Here is a 22,464-nt window from a genome sequence, read left to right as displayed (position 1 = left end):
TCAGCAGATAAAGAGCCATACAAGAGCAGCTCAGATTTTCCTTCGTTACACTGCAGCTGTGCATTCGCAATCCAGTGAAAGACAGAAGACAGACAGTGTTGCGCAGCCACGACAGAGTCATCCTCCTTACTCCAGGATAACAAAAGAGTATCATCAGCGTATGCCATCACTTTGGCCACTAATGACTCCGCGAGATAGACCAGCAGAGTCACATAGATGTTAAAAAGAAGGGGGCTAAGTGATGACCCCTGCGGAACGCCGGTTGTCACCTGCATAGGCACGGAGGCACACGGGGGGAGCCAGACCTGCTGCGACCGGCCTTCCAAGAAGGACCTGATCCACTGCAGAGCCGATCCAGAAATACCTATTTCTGATAGACTATCAAGGAGCAGGAGGTGGGGCACAGTGTCGAATGCCGCCGAGAGGTCTAGCATAACCAAGGCTGCTCTCCCGCCGGCATCGAGACACTCCCGGATCGCCTCTGTCACCTCTAACAATGCTGACTCCGTACTATCCGAGGCACGAAAACCGGATTGCGCCGTATGAAGCAGGCCTGAAGCCTCTACATAGATGGTAAGTTGAGACATGACCACCTTCTCGCAGACCTTAGCCAAGCTTGGCAAAAGAAAGATAGGGCGGTATCAGGTAACAGAGGGTCAAGCTGCTGATTCTTGAGAAGGGGAAGAATCAGCGCCTGCGAACGACATTGGAACGAACGCCTCGGAAGCGACGTGTTAACCATTAGATTCACCTCTGGATTAATAGTTTCCGCCACTTCGGACAGAAGCCTGGCCGCACACGGGTCACTAGATGAGCCCGACTTTAGTGCCTTAAGGATTCTGAGAGAGCTGGGCAGATCGACAGGCCTAAACGTGGAAAGAAATGGAGGCAGATTCTGACATCAGCTTTCCTAACGGGGCGACTATAAGCTTCCTGGAAATAGTCGAAAAAGTACTTTGTATACTAATTATTTTGTCCCTGAAAAATTTCGCCACGGTGTTACACCAGGTCTCCGAGGCTGGCGCCACATTAGCCTGGACGCTGAGGGCCAAGAAACTCTGCACGATTGCAAAATTTTCTTTCAAATTGTTATTGGCCCGGTCAATGCGTGTGGAGTAATGCTGGCCTTTGGCCACTGCAATAGCTGCATAGTAGAGTTTTTGTTTGGCTCTAAGAGCGTGTTTGGCAATGGAACAATAACCACTGGAGCACCATGCTCTCTCCAATACTTTACAAGCATGTTTCAGAGTCTTCAACTCAGGGGTAAACCAAGGCTTGGAGCACAAACCGAGTCAGAGATCCAATCTGCAAACCTAGACACATTTTCCTCCAGGTCCCCTTGAAGGGACGGCCGCGAGGCTGCCAGAAAGCTACTAAGCTGCCCAGGGTCCATTTTCCTAGAGGTCGGAGGGGGGGAGGTGGGTATGGCAGCTGGCCAGTCACGAAGAACGCTTAATATCCCATGAGAAAAATATGGGAAAGTGGTCCGACCAGGAGACCGGCAATGGCCTCACAACTGAAATGGGGAAATTTGAGCAGATGGTATCCAAAGACTCTCTTGACAAATTCTTTCATAACATTGCAGATGAGAAATCTAAAATTGCAGAGGCAGTGGTGGACAGGCAAGATTCTGATATTGCGGGATTGGCTAAATGGGCCCACCAGAAAGCAGGACACTTTGGAGAGAAAGCCACTGGGCTGCTGATCGAGGAATTTATATTCCCCTAGATTTAATTAAAAATGTTATTCTACATTGTCCCATTTGTCAGCATATCAGGCAGCGCAAAGTGCCCCAAATTGTTAAAGGTCATTTACATCGCGGGAAATTGCCCGCTCAAATTTGGCAGATTGATTACATCGGTCCACTTCCTATGAGTAAGAATTGTCAATATGTTTGCACTATTGTTGATGCATACAGTGGCCTACTGGTGGCCCTTCCCTGTAAGCAAGCTACCCAATTGAATACTATTAAAACATTGGAATTGATTATGATGTATTATGGTGTGCCATTCCAAATTCAATCTGATAATGCATCACATTTTCGTGGAAGATTGGTACAGGAATTCTGTGTGGAAAATAATATTGAATGGGTGTTTCATATACCATATTATCCACAGGCCTCGGGTCTTGTGGAGAGGTTGAATGGCTTGCTGAAAGATCAGTTACGTAAATTAACAGATGACAAGTATAAGAATTGGCGAGACTTTTTGCCTCAAGCGCTATTGATTTTGAATAACCGTCCTTTTCTAAATGCTGAATCCCCACTTATGCGTTTGTTTCCTCCGAATGTTGATTCTAAGCCCAATGAAATCAGAGAGACTGTGATGTACTGGGAAATTACTCCCGGAGCTTTGGCTCCATGTGGAGTGACCCCAGGGTCGGCAGGTTTAGACTTGCATGCCATGGATGACACCGTTATAAAAAGCAAGGATCGAGTCATCATTGAAACTGGTGTTGGTGTTCATATACCAACTGGGAATTTCGGATTAATCGCCCCTAGGTCGGGGCTGGCTGTAAAAGGCGTTCAGGTGCTTGGAGGAATCATTGACAGTGATTATCAGGGAGAGATTAAGGTGCTCCTGCTGAATAGCAGTGAGGTTGACTTACTGATACATCAAACTGACCGAGTGGCTCAATTGCTAATAATGCCTGTTTTCAGTGGTGAGATCACAAAAGGCACTGCCCCAACGTTGCTAACTGTACGAGGCCAGAAAGGTTTTGGCTCCACAGATAATCCTGGGGCCAGAGTTTGGGTGCAGTCGCCTAAGAATCCCCCTGAACAAGCAGAGGTTATTGCAACCGGTCAAGACAACACCATTTTAGTTATGAGACCAGGGAAAGATAGCTGGGAAGCAGTCCCGGCTGACAAATGTTACTTACGAGAATGAATAATGCCTGTATTTGATTCTCTTTCAGATCATTCTTTGGACTGTTGCTGCAGGATGTGTCGGCGTTGGACTCCTTTTGGGCTGGTACGACGAGAGAGGAGGGATCCCATCAACCCGGGCTGAGTTGAGAACCCGAGTGTCGCGTTCCTTCGCTGCGTGGGATTCGTCGTCGAACTTTTGGACTACGTTAGCAAAACGAGTGACTAAAGCCCCTCATTTCTGCTTGACACCGATGAGATCGGTGACTGACATTCTAGCGACTTGTTTAGTTGCTGTCCCAGCTTCATTGGAGACTTTGACTCATATTTTCAATATATCGAATGCTCGCCCCAATGTTCTTCTGGGCGATTTTGCTACCCATGAGTATTGCCCCTTGTGTACTGTACTGTCAGACCCGATACCCCCCATCCAGTCCCAAATAGTTACCTATAATATCACACAGGGTGATTTGTGTTTTTTCCTTACTTGTGATCCTAGTGCGATTTCAGAATGTATGCGTTTAAGATTGAAAGGTGCCACTTCATTCACCGCTCATGAACGAACTTTGTGCCTTCAAAGGACACCGAAAACATGTACTTCTGTTCAGAATAACATGACTTGCAAGAGTTTGGTAGTTACCCCCAGTCATTATCGCACGATGTTACTACCTGCCGAATGGCTTTTCTCATGTGGTAATACTTCCTGGCCATATATCCCCGCAAATATTTCTGGAGGCCCTTGTGCCATTACTAGACTGAGCTTGTTAATGTTTTCATCACATCCGAATGCCAACTCTCGTGTGATTCGAGATACAGTGAGGTTACAGGAGGATTGTGACTCATCTTTGCATGTCTATTCCAAGTCTGAATACCTTAGCCTGGCTATTTCAATTATTGGTGTTCCTGCTTTGGCAGTTTATAATGCCAAATCTATTGGGAAAATGGCCTGCTGGATGGTGAAATCCATTAATCATACTTCTACAGTCCTGTCGGACATGCTATTAGACGCCCAGGGTGAACGTAGAGCTATCTTGCAAAATCGAGCGGCCATTGATTATCTTTTGCTTAAACATGGACACGATTGTTCTGATTTTGAGGGTCTTTGTTGTTTTAACTTGTCTGATCATACCAAATCCATTCAAGCTCACATTGATAAACTACATGACTTGACAGAAGAAGTTAGAAAACACATTGACCAGGGCTGGTTTGACTGGCTCTTTAATTGGTTACCTGATTTGCATATGTTACGTCGGATATTAGGAGGTATTCTGGTTACTATCGGCATTTTGATTTCTATCTGTTGCTTTATTCAGTGTATTCCTTCACTTCTTCAATTCTGCACAGCTGGTACTAGACATAGATCAGTTAGTTTTGTTTCATATTATTCTTCCACAGATATTAGTTCTGTTTAATGAATGTATAATAGACTGAAGTCAAGGGTGAAATGTTCTGCTCGATTTTCCCGGCCTTCTTGTGTTGAAAGGTGATTGAATGTGACTTCAGTCTCTTACCATTCAAGTCTAGGGGTTAGAGTAGTGAATGGAGCCTATTTACTAGGCACTTCGACATGATCCTGTGCTCTTCCCCATAGATCAGGGCTTGCACACATAGCCTAGGGGATAGATTCGTTAGTATTAGGGATAACCTGTCCTGTAGTGAGGGTATTTCATGGAGCCGTGCTGAATTCAGGCCTGGTAGGCCTCAAACGGGAGAGACTCCATCTTTCTTTCTGCTCCGGCAGCTTGGGATACTTCTAGGTCAAATGTAATGTTTTAGTTATGAGGTGTTATTCGCTTGGAGAGAACCGGTTCATGCCGGCCCTTATCGAAGGATTGTATTTTTCTTCATGCCGAAGACACTTCATCAGGCCGGCCGGCTGGGAACGTGTCCTTGGTACGGGGAGGTACAAGAATTTGGTGGGCGGCAGGTTACGGGCCGGAATTTTCCATGAGGAAACGCACCTCTATATTAGTGAAAGTCTGAGGCAGTTACATGTTCAGTTCAGTTCAGTTCAGTCCGTAGGCGGCATCTAGCCGTTAGCAGTAAAGCTACTACTTATTCCAGGGAAGACAGACGCCATCTTGAAGGCGGAGAAAAACCGAGAGACAGATACTCTCCTAGCAGAATAGCCAGAGAGGAGAGAGGAGCCGATAAGGAAGAGGTCCCAGTGACTCGAAGAAGGGTGAAGGGAACAGCGCATAGCGGTGCAGACGTGTATCCGTGACTGCGGAGGTGTGACTTCCAGGCGAGCCGAGGCACAGACGAGAAGGGAACCTTGATGACCACTGAGTGCAGGCTACACACTACTAAGGTGATGTCGACCCTTTCTTATTAGAGTGCACAACTTAATCTTTCACTTTTCTTTGCAGGTTATGTGTTATATTGTAATGTTATGTGATTGCGTATGTAATGAGTAATAAAGTACCCAGTTTGTAGTGAACCAACATGTGCTGCGTGTTCTTGTATGAGAGGGTAGCCTATTCTTCTAGTCAGCTGCGGCTATATGAACAGATGTTAACCCTGATCAGGTAAGTGGTAACTGAATAAGGGAGAGAGGAGCCCCTCGAACCGAAGAACAGGCTGTGCTCGAACTGGCAGTCCTTGTGTGGTCTGATGAATAGTGAGACTGATTCCCTTCTTGTATGTTATGATGATCATAGGATGAACTGCCGTCTGGGTAGAGAGGTCTGGATTCGTATGGGATCGCGAGGCCGCCACTTGTGCTGAGACTGCCGTCTGGGTAGAGAGGTCTGGATTCGTATGGGATCACGAGGCCGCCACTTGTGCTGAGACTGCCGTCTGGGTAGAGAGGTCTGGATTCGTATGGGATCGCGAGGCCGCCACTTGTGCTGAGACTGCCGTCTGGGTAGAGAGGTCTGGATTCGTATGGGATCGCGAGGCCGCCACTTGTGCTGAGACTGTCGTATGGGCAGAGAGGTCTGGATCTGTATGGGATCGCGAGGCCGCCACTTGTGCTGAGACTGCCGCCTGGGTAGAGAGGTCTGGATTCGTATGGGATCGCGAGGCCGCCACTTGTGCTGAGACTGCCGTCTGGGTAGAGAGGTCTGGATTCGTATGGGATCGCGAGGCCGCCACTTGTGCTGAGACTGCCGTCTGGGTAGAGAGGTCTGGATTCGTATGGGATCGCGAGGCCGCCACTTGTGCTGAGACTGCCGTCTGGGTAGAGAGGTCTGGATTCGTATGGGATCGCGAGGCCGCCACTTGTGCTGAGACTGCCATCTGGGTAGAGAGGTCTGGATTCGTATGGGATCGCGAGGCCGCCACTTGTGCTGAGACTGTTGTATGGGCAGAGAGGTCTGGATCCGTATGGGATCGCGAGGCCGCCGATTATAAGAGGTCTTGGTATGTATGAGTAGGAATTCCCTGTCCTTAGGTGGTAGATATATGTGGTTACCTATTGTAAATAGGCCCTAGGGAGAGGAAGGCGGTAACGTTCTGGCTGGGTTAGTGAGGCCCTGATGAGCGGGTTCTATCTGATCCGAAAACCCAAGCAGAACAGGGGGCTACTGGACAGACAAGAGAGCGGGGGAGCGGTCAGGAAGTCGCTGGAGAGTGGGGACCACTATTACAGCAAGTGTTGACAGGTGCCTATGCCCAGCCCCTATGCAGTGACGGGAACCTCAGAGGACTGAGCAGCAGTCGGAGACCTGCAGCACCGTGACCAATGGTGAAACCAGGAGGGAAGCGGGGGGGGAGCACCCCAGGAGCTAGGGGAGGAGGCAGCGGAACAACGGAAGCAAGGCGGTGTGGAGCCGCAATCCGAAGGGATGATGCAGCAGCAGGTCGATCAAATACTCAAAGCCATCACTAACACTAGGGACGCCCTCCAGCAGGACATAGCTCATGTGGCACAGGGGTTGGACCTCCTTAGAGCGGACCACGCAAAGCTGACTGACCATGTGAAGCAGACCGAAACCACATTGGAGGTCCTGGAACCTGCCCAAAAAGCGCTGGAGGCACGGATGGGGGACGTCGATCACCGGTTACAGGTTCTGGAGCGGAGAGCCGAGGATGCTGACGGGTGGAACAGAAGGAATAATGTGAGGGTGAAGGGGCTGCCGGAAGGAGTGGAAGGGGCTAATATGTTAGAATATCTGGAAAATTGGTTGCGGACTGAAGTTGCCCCTGAGGGTCTGTCACCATTCTACACCTTGGAAAGAGCACACAGAGTACTGGCTCACCCGTCAGCGCCCGGTCAACCGCCCAGACCAGTGGTGGCGCGACTGCTCCACTACAAGGACAGGACCTGTTACTGAACAGGGCTTGCTCCTCGGGCCCCTACAGCGTAGATAATAACTTGACACTGCTCCCGGATTATACGTACGACGTGCCACGCCGACGGGCTTCGTTTATGGAGGTCAAGAAAGCACTCCGTGATGAAGGCATTCAGTACTCTCTGATGTTCCCTGCATGCCTAAGGGTGACCATGGACGGTAAAGCATTTTTGCATGATAATCCTGAGGAAGCTTGGACATGGTTGGAGCCTTATAGAGCAGGATCGGGCGCTGCAGGGTGCGGCACAGAGTCGCTGGCAGAGGCACCACGTTCACGCAGGTCGCGGCATGATGGCCGATGCCATCAGGGTGCGCAGAGGCCCGCGGTGACTCAAACAGAGAGGGAAAGATCCGTGGTGTTGCAGGCGGTCACAGAAATATCGCAGGACAGAGGAGCAGAATCGATGATGGCAACGGAATCAGAAAAGGTCTTGTCGGGGTCTGACTCAGATGACACGGACACGGGAAGTGTTCAATTGCCACATGGGACAGCGGATGGGCTAGTCGATGCGTAAAGTTGTAAGACTTTTCAGAGAGATCTCTTGGGAGGAACAATACATGGTTGGTCCTCTCTTGACCCATGGGTGTGGAGGTCAGTAGTGATGACAAGGACTAGAGGGCTTTTGGAAAGTGTGGCTCCCTCAAACCGGACCACCTCTTTAGAGGCTAGGGGTTCTTTTCTAATTGGGTATGGCACTGGATACTGGACGTATTGTGGACAAGACCCTCTCAGCTCTTGGTCGCCTCCCACATTTTTGTTAGTCGGGTGGTTCCCTGGCAGCTACCAGAGGGGCCATTAATTTGTTAGTTTGGATGGGTGCTAGAATCTTAGGACCTGTTCTGGGGGGGGGAGGGGAGGAGGTTGGGGTTTTTTGAAGTGGGAGTTTGTTCAGGGATGTAAGGGCCACCGGTGTGTCTACAAGGAGCTAACAGACATTTATGCAGCTTGGAACACAACATGGGGACGGTATCGGACTTGAAATGCATTACATGGAATGTACGGGAGATACATACGATGAGGCGCCATAAGGTACATGCTTTTTTGGTGCATAGGGGAGCACAAATAGCTTTCCTCCAGGAAACCCACATTAACTGCCCAGAAGGGTTGGCGTTGCAGTGTAGGTGGAGCGGGCAGCTTTATTATACAACATACTCAGCTTTTGCTAGAGGGACGCTAATATGGATTAGTAGATGACACAGCAGTTAGTGGATCCAGATGGGAGGTTTGTGGTGGTGGTTGGACGTCTGAATGGGGTGGAAGTGACGTTGTGCAGTGTATATGCCCCCAATGTGGACCAGGCGGCATTCTTTGCTCACTTGTCTGTGAGGTTGGTGCTCTATTTGATCGGTTCGGTAATGATGGGTGGTGACTTTAACTCTATAGCAGACACCAATATGAACAGGTCCCATCCCCCTTTGCCAGAAGCACCCATACATAGACTTTCTAAAGTCAGACGGGATTGGCAGGATAGATGGGGACTGGTAGACACGTGGCGTGCGAAGTACCCAGGGGACCGCGACTATTCTATCTTCTCGGCATTACATGACCTGCATGTACGGCTTGATGCGATATTGTGCACCCCAGACATTCATGTAAAAGAGGGGCACAGTGAATGTCTTGCGAGAACACATTCAGATCATAACCCGTTATTGCTGAAAATGCACTGGGTCCAGGAGAGACCTGTGATCCCGATCTGGTGGCTGAGGCCAGAGGCACTGGAAGATCCGGTCTTCCATGCCGAGGTTGAGATGGGCATCACTCACTACTTCCTCGAGAATGAGGGTACTGCATCGACGTTGGCAATGGAGTGGGATGCTTTTAATGTAGTGGCGCGGGGATTGTGCATTACTAAAATGGTGGGAGTGCGGAAGACATTATTACAGGATCTAGAGATGGTGGAGAAACATTTGTGAAGGGCAGAGAGGGCCCGCCCTGAGAACCCTGGAGTGCAAGGCGAAGCCTCCGACGCTAGAGAGGCACTGGCAGCGCAAATAGAGTGGTTGCGCGGCTTTGATCATAGATCATACCTGGCGAGGGCACATGCGGAATGGGATAAAGCGAGTACGCTGCTGGCATGGTTGGCCAACCCGGCCCCTAGGGGCACACCCATATTTGAGTTGGCCACAGCAACGGGAACATCTGTGTATACCCAGCAAGGGATAAACGGGTTGTTCATGGAGTACTATACGGATTTATACCGGAGCAAATTGCAGGTCTCTGGAGAGGGTATGGGGGATTTCTTGGAAGATATAGAGTTGCCACGAATAGAAGAGGAGCAGGCAGATGTGTTAGGACAGGAGATCTCCTTGGGGGAAATAAGATCGGCGGTTAAACACATGGCACGTAATAAAACGCCGGGTGCGGATGGGCTGCCTATCGAGTTTTATGCGCAATATATTGATTTATTGGCCCCCTAAGCTGTTGGCTGTTTTTAGGGAAGCACAGAAGATGGGTAGGCTGCCAGCCTCCACTAGAGAGGCAGTTATTATCCCTCTATTGAAGTCACGGAAGGACCCAATGGGTAGGTCGGCCTACAGACCATTATCCATGTTGACTATTGATTATAAAATATTGAGCAGGATCCTCACAACTCGGCTTCTCCCGCACATGGTGCAGCTGGTCCACTATGATCAGGCCGGATTCATCCCTACTCGAAATACATCCACTAATGTGAGACGTTTACTCCGCATACTGGGGGTAGGTCACGGCGTGACCCCTGCCGCGGCAGTCCTTTCGATAGATATTGAAAAGGTATTTGACAGCCTGGAATGGCCCTACCTGTTCCAAATTATGCGTGCCTTTGGTTTTGGGGAGGCATACGTGGGGTGGACAGAGATTCTTTATAGATCGGCAACGGCTCGGGTACAGACGGGGATGATGGTCTCTTCCTCCTGCTTAGTGGGATGGGGAACGTGACAGGGATGCCCACTTTCTCCGTTACTGTTCGCATTGGCCATTGAGCCCTTGGCGGCACATGCCAGATTGGGACAACACTACCTTGGTTAAGATTTGCGAGGGGATATGCAAAATATATCATTATATGCGGACGATTTACTTATGTTTTTGGCCAATACGGCAGAAGCATTGGACGGAGCAACAACATTGCTCTGCGCATTTGGTAGGGTCTCGGGGTGAGCTGGACGAAGACTTGTTTGTGTGCGGTGAATCCATCGGAGGTGGGTCCGGCTCAGGTGGCAGGTATTAGGTGGGAGCCTCGATGTCTGCCTTATCTTGGAACTAATATTTATCATACATCTGATGATTTGTTGGAGGGTAATATAGGCAGAGCTGTGCGGGGACTTCGGGCAGTCTAGCGTTTTGGGGTAATCTGCCACTTTCGCTAGCTGGGCGGGTGGCACTACTAAAGATGGTGGCGCTCCCTCGATTGCTGTACTATTTTCGGACGTTGCTGATTTGGGTACCGGGATCAATTTTCAGACCGCTCCGGATGATGATCAGTGGATTTTTTGAGGGGCTCTGGTCGACGGCGGGTAGCATTGGCTACATTGATGCACCCGAGAGCTGATGGGGGCTTGGCTGTGCCCGATTTCGAATTATACTATTTGGCAGCCCAACTGCAATGGCTTACTCAGGCGGTGGCTCAGGAGTTCAGGGGTCCAGATGGTCCTGAGGGCCAATGGATACCATGCCATGTATTGTTCTTTGTGGTACTTCAGCAGCGGCTGCACCTCGGGACACTATCTATTGAGGAGCGGACTCTGAGACTGTGTTGGAATCGGAGCCAGCGCAGGGCTGGCATTGCCTGCCCTTACGCCCCAGAGATACCTTTGGGCATGTGTACCGCCCTCCTGCATGGAGGGGACTGGAACGCGTTGGCCGAGTGGGAGAGGATGGGTGTACAAGTATTGGGAGATTTATACGAAGATGGGGCCCTGTTACCATATCAGGCACTTCAGGACAGATATGGCCTCCCTCAGGGGGACTATTTGCTGAACACTGCCCTGGTGGCGGCAATCCAACGTTACTGGAGTGAAGGTTTGATGGAACCGCAAACGACCATGGCATGCCAGTATGTAGTGATGGCGGCGGAGACCTTTAAGGCCATTAAGTGTCTCTATTGGCGCATGGTGAACGAGGGAATGGAACCGCTGAGAGAACTACAGAGAAAGTGGGAAGTGGACCTAGGTACGGAGATACCTGAGAAAACATGGGCTCAGTTGATTAGGAGGGCGTGGAATTATACCAGGAATGTAAGATTCCAGTTGGTCCATTTCTTTATATTATACAGCGCGTATTTAACCCCTGCTAAGATTAATCAATACTTCAAGACAGACTCGGCCCAAAGCCCGCCTTGCAATCTGGTAGGGGCGGAGTTACACCACATGTTATGGGAATGTCCGCAAGTGGGAATGTACTGGGAAGAGGTGGTTGGCCTGCTTTGCGGAGTAACCGACCGACAAGTGGAATGTGAAATAGGCACTTGCTTATTGCATTGGTTTCCCCATACAACTAGAATGAAGGTAACAAGTAAGTTCTTGGACCTAGGTTTGTTGTTAGCCAAGAGGGATATTACTGCACATTGGAAGTCGAGGCAGGGACCTAACTTTGAGCGTTGGAAAGCAGAATTGATTAAGTGGGCAACGAGTGAAAGTATAGCCCGGCTACAACATGCTAAGCGGGCTAATAATGATAAGGCATTGGAGACAGCTAGGGCATGGGAGGCCATAGTAGCGGCACTGCAAGTGCACGAGGCAGACTCTGATACTAGTTTGATCCTAGAAGTGCAGACTGAAGTACCGCAAACCTCTGGAACAACCTGAAATCCCTAGACATAACCCTGTAATGCACCAGTGAAAATGACACAAATGAAGGTGAGATTGTATTGTCCCGCAACTACAGTGATACAGATTCCAGAAAGAGTTATCTCTTCGTTTTTCAGCTCCTAGGAGACAGCGCACGCCGGTGGAACGAGGGGGTAGGGAGGTGGGATGGGGGGGGGGGGAATGGCATGTTGTTTGTTATAGTACAATGGTCTCATAGCAATTTTACTCAGTATTTGTTAACAGGACCAGACTAGCATGGAACACGGTTATAATATAAGGATACGGTACAGATGGGAATAGCTTTAATAGTATGAACAAGTATAAAGGTGTTGTTGCAATGGGAAGGTACCCGAGGCAACTGAGCCGGCAAGGATAAGTGATGGGGTACATTGAGAATTCATTAAGATGTAATGTTTGCCTTTTGGTTTGTGAAAATAATAAAAACAGTTTACAAAAAAATACTAGACCGAGTTGTAAAAAAGTTGAGATGGGGGGGGGGGGGGATCATGAGAAACAACTGCAACTCCTTGAATTCCATTTCATTATTGAACTCAGTACAAAATTCCCATATGGTCACAACAGCGACAAGGAGTTAGCAGTACAGAATTGTGACTGAGACTCACTACATGTCCAAGAAAGGGCAACACAAGCGCTCTTTTTCAGTGAAACCACACATTTGCCCAACTCGATGCTGTACTCCCTTATCGAAAAGCAGGTGGAGCCAAGGTCGATCTCTCAAGAGTACTCTGAAGCTTGTTTTCTGTTGATCACACATGATTCAGTGACAGCCACGCTGTCAAACTACACCTAATAAAGTGTAGAGCTTAGGGGTTATTTCTTTTGTTTGAGCCCGTGGCTGAATCATACTTTTCAGACTTCTAATCAGCACTGAACGCATTAACATAAGTTACACAAATGACTGTCTTAAGACAGAGTGACCATTTCAAGGAGGGTCGCTGGATCCACATTAGACGGTAAGAATGCTTTATTAGCATGTGCCTTGAAGTTCAATGTCCGCAGGCTTTGAATGTTGCAGAACTTCACAGCCACAGTCGTTTGATCTCTTCCAAGGTATGCGAATGCTTCCTCTCTCTGGCTCCCAGTTGCTACCATCTATTCTTATAACTGAGCCTGGGGCGCCGCACTCTGAGCCAGGGGCACCGCACTCTGAGCCAGGGGCGCCGCACTCTGAGCCAGGGGCGCCGCACTCTGAGCCAGGGGCGCCGCACTCTGAGCCAGGGGCGCCGCACCAGATTATCCCTGTAGAACGTCCACCCGCCGCTATGTCACTAGGGACACTTTCCAGTCCTGGATTTTGCGTGACTGCCTAATTGAGTCTGGGTGTTGTCGTCTTACTTTGCATCCATTGTGCTAATTAGACTAACATACCTAAAATGAATGATTTATAGATGAGAAGTTCAGGACTGGAGACAGAGTCCATAATAATCTAGAGTGAAGGGATCACTCTATATTCATGTGATAGTCTGAAAATGAAACATGTTGGATTAAACAGCTTCCAAATTCAAATTGAAATGACTCATAGCATAATAACTGCATTGAGAGGTGGGAAGCATACCATGGTCGACTTTCGAGAACATGTTTAGAATGCCAAAGCCTGCACCAGGGGGTCAGGGACACGGACAACACCAAAGGCAACAGAGGCACAGAAAAGGGTCGGTGCAACATAGACATACAACTACAAGGGCAGTGACACAGCTAAACTAGCAACATTAAGAGACACTCAGTGCATCACCACCATAGATATGGAATAGACCGCGACAAGAGCGCAAGGATCAGCAAACAAAGACACAGTGCTGACGATGCAGGCTGAAAAACAAGACAGCAAATGAACACAAGCGATGTGATATAAACACAGACGCACAGTCTATTCCTTTAACACAAAGGCATAGATCTATGGGTCTTAATCTGGGGCCTTAAACAACAATTTATGGGAGCCTTGACAGGTGAGAAATGAAATAATATTAGAAACATTGTAAAATTGAAAAACATACAACTCTGTGCAAATGTGAGGGAACATGAAATGGGAGGCTAAAGTGTAAGTTGTCTCCTTAGCCTGATTAGTGGGAGCAGCACAAGGACAGCAAGCAGAACCCTGCTGGTATGGGTGGTCTCAAGTGAAGCACTGGTATGCGTCAACAAAAGGACAACATGCAGCATGAGTAAGCCTCCCTGTCTCCCTGTTTTCTGTTTTTACAGATTTTTACAGATAAATAGACATAAAACATTCACTTTCGCGTCTGTATTTATTTTTAAGTGTGGATAAAAACGGAAATTGGTTGATTTTTGAGTAATTCTAAATACTGTCTACCATGACTGCCTGGGCAATAAATGTGTGGATTGATAGGAAATGGGGTTAAAAAAAAAAAGGACTTTTAGTAAAGAGGCTTTAACAACAGTAGATACGCACAAGGTTGAAACTGAAATGTGCATATTTTTCTATAGGTGCACGGATGTATCTTCTGCGGGTGTTCACAGCACTGACACCTGGCAAACGTGCAAGCAAGAGCGCATATTTATAGGTTAAATAAATGTGGAAAAATACTAACTTCAGCTTCATTTTTCCACATAATCCAAAATAAATATGGATAAATACAGACGGAAATGACGAAAAAATAAATACCATAAAACCGGGAGCCCTAATTAGGAGCAAGGAAACAGAGTGGTCTTCTAGTCCAGCATACAGCTTTGCCTTTTAGAAATAAATACAGATTTTGAAAAGTTCCAACCTTCCCATTAAAATGTGATTTTTAATATATTTTTGGCGTGTTTATCAAGTCAAACATTTCATAATTTTGCATTGTTTTTTGTATATTTCTTTATGTATTTTGCGCATAGTTTTGAGGTTCAAAGCATAGAAATAGCTTCGGTGGGGGCCCCGGTTTTCAGCAGCTCTCATGCCAGACCAATGAAAGGGGGGGGTTGAATAGGGCGTGATGCCGCTCACTGGAAGGAAAGCGGACTGGCACAAGGGGTCACACGGTCAGATTGAATGCAAGAGAGAGTGCGAGGAATGATCCTGGCACGCCTGTGAGAGGGGGGGCAATCTCAAGGGGTCAGTTGTTGTGTACCCAGTGCCCACATCCATAAATGAAAACATTACACTTCGGCTTGGAACAAACAGCGGAAAACTGCATGAAGCACAACCAGTGCAGCACAGGGTGAAAATAATCCGAGGGTGTGTGTCTGCCACCCCACAACTCACCTGCAGCAGATCACACGGCGCGCTCACCTCACACAGTACCACAACTCACCTGCAGCAGATCACACGGCGCGATCAACTCACACAGCACCACGACTCACCTGCATCAGATCACACGGCGCGCTCACCTCACACAGCACCACAACTCACCTGCAGCAGATCACACGGCGCGCTCAACTCACACAGCACCACAACTCACCTGCAGCAGATCACACGGCGCGCTCACCTCACACAGCACCACAACTCACCTGCAGCAGATCACACGGCGCGCTCACCTCACACAGCACTGCCGAGTGAAAATAATCCGAGGGTGTGTGTCTGCCCCCCCATAACTCACCTGTAGCAGATCACACGGCGCGCTGACCTCACACAGCACCTACGAATGAAAATAACTCGCCTGCCGGAGTCTGGCATGCAGGACTTATGTGGTCGCCCTGCCATTGCCAGTGACGTTAGAAGTGCGTCATCCAGGGGGAGTGGTCAGATGGGGGGCAGTCCCAAAACACCCTGTCTGTTATGCCCCTTGGTTCGGTGCCCATTCCCCAAGGGAGGAGGATGTGTCTGGACCAGCCCCCCTCTTCTACAGAGGGGAGGGAGGGGGAGTTGGAGGGCTACGGATGGAGGAGGTGCGGGGGGGGAGGTATGAAAGGAGATTCTATGCCCCCCGCATAAGCAGCGATGCATCAGCACCTGGACTGTGCCAGCTCGAGGACTGGTGCTCCCCCACTAGGGAAGCCCTGTGGGTGGGGTGACCAGATCTTGAGAACCAAAAACTGGGACATTTTGCAAAAATAGGACTACAATTTTACATCAACAATGCTGCGCAGAATGACAACTCTTATCAACATTGAAACCCAGAAGAAGCGCTAAGAAAATAAATAAAATGTAATTTCTAAAACCAGCAGCGTACCTGTTCATTAAATGACTTCCTTTTAACAGCTGCTAACTAGCACAACTTTAGAACACCCAATCTCACTTCTCACTGGTTTCAGGCGACCCCCTCTAAAAAGCGGAACATGAGCCAAAACTGCAAAAATCTGCCAGGACAGCTGGTTAAAAGCCGGGACTGTCCAGGCAAATCCGGGACACCTGGTCACCCCACCTGTGGGGCTGGCTCTCCATCCGCGGGCCCCGTGGGAAGGGCCCCCTCCCAGCCCCTGCACCCCTTCTTCTGTCGCCTTTCTTAGTGTGTGTGTGTGGATACAGGCTCAATGTAGTGCTAGAAGGTGGGGTTTTGTAGCGCTCAGAGGTTGCAGGCTGCAGCACTTAGTGCCAATATCGGCAAACACTCACCCTCCCCCATACAGCATTCTCCTAGAGCAATAACCAGACAAGACACCTTCTTTGTGGAGAAAATTGCTGCAGGTTTATTAGCATTACAAATATGCCAACATTGGTGGGTTATCTTACGGGCGATCCCAAGGCAGGCAGCCCCTCGCCGCCTGCCACCTGATGAGGCAAATTACACCGTGGCCCTGCCCAACAGTGTTTGCCATATTTTTGGGGAGTGGAGACCCCTCCCACCGGTGGGCCAACTGCCCACCCCTTTGCTCACGCCCCATAAGGGGGCGGAACCTGCCAGGCAACCCCCGGTTGCTCAGGTCCACAACCGCCCGTAGGACTAACGGGGCGCCGTCGCTCCTCCAGGGTCCAACACGAGGACCTCCCTGGGGATATTTGGCCTTTGCACCCTTGTTGTGCTCCTGCAGAGGGTACCCCTCTGTACCTTACAGCCTCTGGATCGCCCTGTAACTCCGCCACAGCTCTGGGTGTGGCCACCTTCACCCCAGAGCCCCCACCAAGATCGCCTTCATTACTTACACCCTGCTGTCTCTAAGGCCTCCCCCAGATCAAGTAAGAACATGTCCATACCCACTCTGGACAGGTGTACCCCATCTTTATCAAAACACCCTGTGGCCTTAGTGTGCAGTAACCCATGACGGATGAAGCCAAACCCCCTTTGCTCAGTGAATTTCCTCATAGCGCTGTCAACCTTCCTGCGACAGGCCTCCATGGCTTCCCTTCATTGTGCGCCCTGCCACACTCGCCGGGGCGTTATCCCAGACCACCATATCTCACAGGTCCCCAGCTGGTTGCTCCTTACACATGGTGCCCGTCAGTGCTTGAAGCAGTGCCCTTCCCCCCAGAGATGCCAGATTATTCCCTCCCAGGTGTATGACCAGCACATTAGGAGGACGAATCCCCCCCAAGACTCTGCTGTAGCTATTTCAGCAAGCAGGTCCAGCGCATGCCCGGGTATCCTAGCCAAATAATGTCTACTCTGTTCAGTGAATTTACGCTTGGCGCGGTTAACTCTTTTGCGCGTGGCTTCCAGGCCTCCCTTGACCGGGCTCCTTGCTTCACTAAGCAAGTGGTTATCCTTGACCCCTATAACTCGCATGTCCCTCAATAGTTGCCATCTTACGCATGGAGGACTTAATTTCTTACATCAGTGCCTTCCTACCCAGGGAAGGCAACTCATTGCCTCTTAACTGTATGTCCCACTGTAGGAGGGGAGACACCCCCCACCCCCCGGGTCTGTGCCGCAGCTATCTTCAGCAAGCTGTTCAAGCGCCAGCCTAGGCCCCCAAACCGAATTAACTCAGTGGTGGAAACTACACCTGTTTCAGATGCCTGCATTCCGCCCCTCGCGCCACCCTGAAGACGCACAAAAGGCCATATGCCCACCCCTTGATCCTGGCAAAATAAAACAATGCTGGGTTGCTTAACACCATTAATTGAGCACTGCACACCTTCATTCAGCTGATACACAGGCCTCTCCCCGGCCCAGCAAACAAATCCAAGGCCACTTTTAGCAGGTGAAGCCCCATCTTCTTCAAAACACCCTGTTGCCTAGGCAAGCAAATGCCTAACGCACATGCCCCCACTTGTTGCCTAACTTACACCTGGAGGACTTCATCACTTGCAATAGATCCCTCGTCCCCAAGAGAGACAAGTGAGTACACAGGGCAAGCGTTCTTGGCTAGTGGAGCCCTGTGGAAAGTCATATGCATAACGTGCCTGCCCTTTCTTTTCCTATTGCCCGCACGTCCAACCGTCTGCAAGCGATCAAAGATGTTGAGTCACCCTGCTATTGTCCCCACCCTGGCGCGAGTGACCCAGTGCCAAATGTCTCCTATTGTAACTCGGAAGCAGACATGAGGATGGTGAGAACGGGAGGACAGTTAGCGACAAATCCCCCCCCCCCCCCCTCGTATGACTGCAGACTTTTATGGAGTTGTGTAGCCGTCCCGGTGTAGCCACCCTGGAGTGGAATACCCAGCCCCCGGATTTGGATGTTGCTGGCAGCAGGAGAGGATATGTAGGAGCTCTAATACACTTTCTCCACCAGAGTCCTCCAACAAATGTACCCCACACCCGAGGTCCCTACCGTCCTCTACGGGTAACCACTCCTACCCATCTGGCTGGGCCAGCAATGGGGCAGGCAGTCTATAACCAGGAGTAAGCGGAAGCGTCCTGTGGTACCCACTGCTGGCCGAGTCTAATTCTATGCGCCGCAAGCCCCTACTGCGCCTGCGCCCCTAGATAGGACCTTGACCTTACTTCCTGTAAGTTTATAGGGGACCAATTATTTGACAGTCAATAACTTAGTTGCCGCCTTGAGTGTGGTCTGTTGTCTTTCCAATTACTTGTTGGTACCAAATACTGCCCGACACCTACCACGCTCTACTGAAGATCTATCATGCCCTCTGGCTCACCTCCTGGCCTGCCCCATGCAAGATCCATTTGTGGTAGCAGACAACCCCCGAAGGGCAGTATCCTCTCACACTGCACCCAAACACTTTCCCCTGTCAGATGCTAGACATGTAAAGCGCTGTTCCTTGAATTTTCACCCTGTACTTAACTCACTGAGCCTATCCTCCGGCCACTCCCCTGGGTGGCATACAGACGGGAGACCGTTGCAATATGTTCCCACATGGTACAGCCCCATCATATTAGATGTCTGCTTCCTAACCGGCCAAGCTGGGCTGGCTATGTGGGACGGGATGATAGTAACTGAAGCCACTTGTACCCTGGCCTCGGGCCTGTCATAATGTATACCAGGGCTCAGTCAGTGGGCGGTGAGAACAGGCAGACAGTCTGAACAGAATCCCATCCCAGTCTAACTCCGGACTATGACCGGTGCACCCATCCTGGTGGGATTACCAAGCACCCACCTTAGAAGAATTGCTGGAGTGCCGGAGAGGAAAAGGGGTAGCTGCCCTACACCTTGTCAGCAGGAGTCCTCCCCCCAGTGTACCTCACACCTTGAGGCCCTGTCCCCCTATAAGGGCCAACACTCTTAGACCCCCTGGCAGGAGCAGCTATGGGCAATCAGTCTCATAACAAGAGTGAAGCGTCCCATGGGACCCCTGGTGTGCTGAGGGACCTTCCCGTTACCTGGCCTCTAGGTTTGCCCCTCCCCCAGTTGTTGATACCTCTGTATCGAAACCATGTTGTGGCGTAGTCCAGTACCCCTGGGGAATAATCATTTGTGGCGCGCCAAGTCTGTCAGTGCCCTGCCACCTTGTAGCACGGATCAACTCCCAGAAATCACAGGCCGATCACACGTAAGAAACTTAATAGTGACACCGAAGATCAATGCACTCTCCAAATGCCTTTGGAGCGAACTCACCTGCCAGCTTATTCCTAGCTTAAACAAGGTACAGCCCCCTAAACCTTGCACCAAGACCAGCTCCTATCTTACCAAGTCTTTCCTCTCCTTGCCACATGGTGAGGTAAGCTTGCCCACAGGGTTGGCATCTGCTATGCCAAACATAACATGGGAGTGTTCAAACACCCTGTCCCCGACGGATAGCATAGCACTGATCAACAGTATTGCACCCCACTCGATGAATAAAGGTCTTACTCATAATAGACATGTCCTAACCACCATGTCTACCCAAAGGTGAGAAAGATGACCCCATACTCGCCGGGCCCCGCCCTAGCCGACCCGTTTTCATCTGCCAGACGTAGCAGCAGTGTCCAATACCGAGAGGGGGCAGCAAGAATCACTCCCGGTGGCCCAAGGGTCTTGATGGCAGAGCCGCGGAGATCCACTCAATGCACTAAATACAAACCCTACTTCTACTGCGTTGTCCCCTAAGTCAACCGACACCAGGTCTGTATGCCTGTGTGACAATTAAGACAGGTCGAGCCCCCCAAGCTTTAAGAATTGTTCGGCTGGCAGGTATTAGTTGTTTAGAACATGTGTTGGATTATAAACAACTAATTTTCTGCTCATTTTAAATGAGCAGCTGTCCTAAGTGCCGGTGCCCGTTAGCATGTCAATGTGCATGAATTCAATTTCCGTAGTCCACACGCCTAAACCTGCGCCCGACCCATTGTTGGGTCATATAACACCGTCCCGAATGCGACAGCTTTCCCCTCACTATCGCGATTCCACTAGGCTGCCCCTGGGCGGACCCGAGTTCTCTCCCCCAGGTGGCCTGCACCCTGCGTACCATTTAAAAACCCACATAATCTTTTGGTATGCCTGCACGCCTCCCCCTAATGTGTGCCCTGTCCATACCTGCTCCTGTTTCCTGTAATGCCCTCCTTGTGTAGTGCGCAATTCTTGCTCCTGTGTGTCCTGTATTGAAAAACACGTTGAACTCCTTCCAGGCATTCCTGTCTCCTGGGACCCAGCTTCCCTGTCCGGAGTGCACTGTGTGCCCCTTAACCATGTACCTGATCTTTGGCCTTGCGCAGGCTTGGTGTCTGGGCGTCGTCGTCTATCCAGTCACCAATAAGTGTGGAAGGGAAAACCAGCAAGCATTAGCACAGACCCCCCCGCGCCTGTTAATTGAACCAGAACTGATGATGGCCATCCCCTGGCCTCCTTACTAATGTTGCACCCACTCTGCCCCCAGAAGCGCCACGCTCAAGGCTCCAGGCCTAGCTGGATGCACTTCCTAGAGGGGCGCGCAGTATGCTGAGCTGCAGCACCAGCATCCTGCCACAAAAGAAACTTGACTGTCCAGGGCGGAGGTACCGTAGGCAATGTCCCCGCCGTGTGCCTTTGCAAAGATGGCCAGTAATTGTACGAGAGTAGGATCTGCACTTGTGTTGCCCCCACTTTTTTTCTGATGTATACACTGGTTTCTGGCTATAGTCTGGCTGGGTCCCTGCTAATCAGGGCCCCAGTCTACCTGATCTCTCTAAACAACTTGATGTGCATACTAGATGCACTAGTGATTGGATACTGTGGTACCTTGTGAGCCCCTAGTATATGGTACCTTAGGTACCTAGGGCATTGGTACTTCACAGGCCTACCAGGGGCTGCAGCATGTATTATGCCACCCCTGGGAAGCATTCTCAATCTGACACCACAGGCCTGCTACTGCAGCCTGTGTGAGGTAGTGTTAGCACTCCTCACTGAGGTATAGGTTCCTATATCTCACCATACACACACATATGAACCTATCAGTCACCCCTATGGTAGGCCCTATCAATCCCAAGGGCAGGGTGCGTGGTTTACTATGTGAGGGGGTGCTTCTGCCTGAGCAGGACCCCTCTGCAGCTGGCAGAGTCTATTCTCTGCTGCTGTTTGTGGATGCGGTTAAACCATATACTCTTAAGTGCATTATAACCTCCCGGTTAATGCTAACTTTGGAATGACTGCATCAAAACATGTCGTGTTTGGTGTCAAACGTTTTGGAATCATACCCCCACACCAGTAACTGGTGTGGGAGTATGATCCCACCCTACTAGAGGGGACGACATGTACCCACTGTACCAAACGGTAGAAATCTTCTAGAGCCCTGGCATCACAAAATGGATGCCACCAGCACAGACACCGGGCTGCCCTCCTGCTGCTGACCGAAACTCGCAGTGGAGGGAGCTCAACAAAGGGTTTCCTGTCACAGGGAGGTGTCACAACCTTCCAGACAGGATTTAGTGTATTGGAGCTGGGTGGGTGCACTCTTAGAGTGCCTTTGAAGTCCTGCACTGGGGGAGCAGTAGGCTCCTCTGTGCATATGCCAGCTCAAACCGGTTCAGGGGCCTCTGCCCCTGTCCTGGCGAGAAACTGGACAAAGGGAAGTGGGTGTAACCACCCCTACCCTGGCCCTCCTAGAGGAGTGGCCATAGAGCTAGTCCCTCCCATCTTTACAGTATAAGATACCACATATTGCCAATGCAATTCAGATTACACCTGGACGACGCTCTACGAAGAAGAATCCGGTCCCTTCAACGTTCTACTACCTTTAGAAGACCGAAGGATCTCCCTTGGAGCCAAGGAGTGGCTCCCCTGCTTTACAGGCACCTTAAGGACTGAACAACGGTTGCAAACTTTC

At 50.1% G+C, this 22,464-nt stretch overlaps 1 protein-coding gene across 1 annotated transcript in view; it reads right to left on the bottom strand.

Moving 5' to 3' along the window:
* LOC146822477 (uncharacterized) overlaps positions 1–15,634 on the bottom strand; it is a 39,126-nt gene extending 23,492 nt beyond the window's left edge. Inside the window, exon 1 of the mRNA XM_085613590.1 lies at positions 15,504–15,634. The gene's annotated coding sequence lies outside the window, so the exon portion shown is untranslated. The remainder of the gene's footprint in view (positions 1–15,503) is intronic.
* Positions 15,635–22,464: the final 6,830 nt, after the last annotated feature.

This window comes from Triturus cristatus, chromosome 6, assembly GCF_964204655.1.
Source record: "Triturus cristatus chromosome 6, aTriCri1.1, whole genome shotgun sequence".
NCBI lineage: Eukaryota > Metazoa > Chordata > Amphibia > Caudata > Salamandridae > Triturus > Triturus cristatus.
This window is presented reverse-complemented; position numbering and strand designations above follow the sequence as displayed.